At 35.5% G+C, this 3,087-nt stretch overlaps 2 pseudogenes; both read right to left on the reverse strand.

Moving 5' to 3' along the window:
* Positions 1–1,122: 1,122 nt before the first annotated feature.
* Positions 1,123–1,308, reverse strand: LOC129239886 (U2 spliceosomal RNA; annotated as a pseudogene).
* Positions 1,309–1,883: 575 nt separating this feature from the next.
* Positions 1,884–2,067, reverse strand: LOC129239887 (U2 spliceosomal RNA; annotated as a pseudogene).
* Positions 2,068–3,087: the final 1,020 nt, after the last annotated feature.

Genomic DNA, 3,087 nt, shown 5'->3' on the forward strand with positions numbered 1-3,087 from the left:
ACAAAATTTGCAAGTGAGAAAAACAGCTGATCTCAAAGTAAAAGAAACACGAATTCGAATTGAGTCAAAGTTCTAAATTGATCTCAGAAAATAATATAGAGATGTGTACTTCTGAACCACAGCCTCCAGTCAGCGTTGCTGCAGTTTCCCAAATACAAATCGAAAGCATTGAAGGTATCTCTTGTGTTTTATGCTTGTACTTCTTGGTTGTTAAGGGGGGGGGGGGGGGGGGTAAGGGATAAACGCTAAAAAAAAAACACTTTTTTCATGAATTTATTGTAGCGAAACGGTTCAAGTCAGTTTATTAAAAGTTGTTGCATATTATAAAGTAACATTTCAAGAATATTTGATAAAATTTTCATGTAAAAATATTGCAAAATGAGCGAATGAGAGCACATTTACGTAGACGTCTTTCAAAAATACGTTTTGCAGTAGTCAGCATATCTCAGCGTAGAATCATCTGAAATCAAAAAAATCGAATAATTTAGTTAAACTTCCTCCCAACGTTTATTTTGACGATTTATTTTCATTTTCAGCCATTTGGTAGTCGTTTGAAGTAAAAAGTGATTTTTGACGAAAAAATGCCGCCATTTTGTAGGTGTAAAACCACCTTAATATAAAAAAAAAATGGCGAAAAAAAACGTTGTGGGGAGGTATTTTATATGTAAAATATGTGTGCAAAATTTCAAAAGGATCGGTTGAGTAGTTTTCAAATGCCAATGACTACGCACTTTAAAAAAAAAAATAAAACCAGTCTAACGGTTAGACTTGATAGAAGTGAAACCTTCCGTAAAACAAACTGAGAGAGAATAAGACGAAAGCAGCATTAGGAGCGGGATAATTATAGGTTCATTATAATATTGCTATAAAGTTCATATTTTATTTTCTTCATTTTATCATTATTCATCCTCAATGTTTTCAATTTCAACAAATGATACGAGTGGCTTATGATAGATAAAATATGATACAAATGCTTTGGTTTCGACGTTGTCAAAAAAAATACCCAAACGGACCGAAGAAACAGACTTACAAATTTCTTCCATTTTCGTCTACTTGTATTCATATAAAAATTTATGTCTCTTCCCACCAAAGCTAAATGTATTAGTATATTTCTTCTTGTATTTATTCAAGGATGAAAACCCGGCGGTACTGCAATACCGGGCCAACCCGTGGCAGAGGTGCAGAGCAAGCCCCTAAAGCACTCCGCCCATTTTCAAAAATTAGTTTAACATTTGTTGTCCTCCGATGGAGGATCTATCAGATGTTAAGCTGATAACCACACTACCTAGTCAATACATTTTAAATAATAAACCTAATAAACCTTTTGAGAATTACACGCTCACAAAAAAAAAATTAATGTACGAAATATTTATACCGATTCACTTAAACTGACTTTCAGTATCTAAACCAAAAATAGAAAAGCCAAAAAACTGTTTTCAATAAATAATCAGAAATGTCCTATAATGCAAATTTCAAAAAAAAAAAAAATTTTATTTCTTGTGATTCGAACCAAGAATTTTGGATCGGAAGCTCACATTGCTAGCCGCTCGGCTATCGCGCCATACTGTCGGTGCTGACCTAAAAGTTATTTAGTTCGTCGCTACGTTTATATGTTGTAATTCGTTTCACTTTTTCCCAAATCACTCCCAACGATTCTAAAGAAGTTTTCACTTCAAAAATTAATGTACGAAATATTTATACCGATTCACTTAAACTGGACTTTCAGTATCTAAACCAAAAAACTGTTTTCAATAAATAATCAGAAATGTTCTACAATGCAAATTTCAAAAAAAAAAAATTCCATTTTCGTCTACATGTATTCATATAAAAATTTATGGCTCTTCCCACCAAAGCTAAATGTATTAGTATATTTTTTTTTGTATTTATTCAAAGCCGAAATCCCGGCGGTACTGCAATACCGGGCCAACCCGTGGCAGAGAAGGAGCAAGCCCCTGAAACACTCCGCCCATTTCCAAAAATCGGTCTAACATTTGTTGTCCTCCGATGGAGGATATATCAGATGTTAAGCTGATAACCACACTACCTAGTCAATACATTTTAAATAATAAACCTAATAAAACTTTTGAGAATTACACGCTCACAAAAATTATTTATATCAACATATAATATAACGCTTCGTAACTAAATAACTTTTAGGCCAGCGGCGACAGCATGGCGCGGTAGCCGAGCGACTAGCAATGTGAGCTTCCGATACAAAATCCTTGGTTCGAATCACAAGAAAAAATAAAAGTTATTTTTATTTAGTTCGTCGCTACTTTTATATCAACATATAATATAACGCTTCGTAGCCAAGTTGGTCGCTTTTTTCGTTTCACTTTTCCTCAAATCACTCCCAACGATTCTAAAGAAGTTTTCACTTCAAAAAGGTTCGAGAAAACCGCGTTTAAAGTTTGTAACGGACTACGCGCGCAACTGCTGCGTCTCGGCAGATGTTTGAGGCGGCTCGGCTTTATGCTCTATAACTTAAAAAGTTTTGCTCGGATTGAGTTAAAATTTTAACACGGTATTTTTGAAATGTTTTACTACAATAACATGCAAAAAAAATCGATTTTTATCCCTTACCCCCCCCTTAACTAATTTGGCAATCCATCTACATAATACAGGGTAGGCCATTTAAAGCGGGCCCATCTGGCAACCCTATAACTTTTGACAGGAACGTCAGATCGACTAATGACATAGCGCGTTGGAAGCGTCAGTCCAAGACAATTTTTACCATGGAGCAGTACACTCCAAAAGAACGCGCTGAAATAATTCAGCTTTACATCCAAAATAACTTCTCAATTGTGAAAACTCAACGTGCGTTTAAAAAAAAAAATAAAGTTAAAAGTGCGCCATCCAAAAGCACTTTACAGCGTTTATACGCAAAATTTATTAACCACGGTAGTCTCAGCAATACCAGCCACGCATCCAGACAACGTACACGACGTTCTGCTGAAAATATCGAGGCTGTACGAGCCAGTGAAAATGGAGCCTCTGTCACCATCAATGGAGAGCGTTATCGTGCCATGATACGCGATTTTGTTATGCCAATCATCGAAGAAAATGACATGGAAGGCTACTGGTTCC

The sequence above is a fragment of the Anastrepha obliqua genome, chromosome 2 (assembly GCF_027943255.1).
Source record: "Anastrepha obliqua isolate idAnaObli1 chromosome 2, idAnaObli1_1.0, whole genome shotgun sequence".
Lineage (NCBI taxonomy): Eukaryota > Metazoa > Arthropoda > Insecta > Diptera > Tephritidae > Anastrepha > Anastrepha obliqua.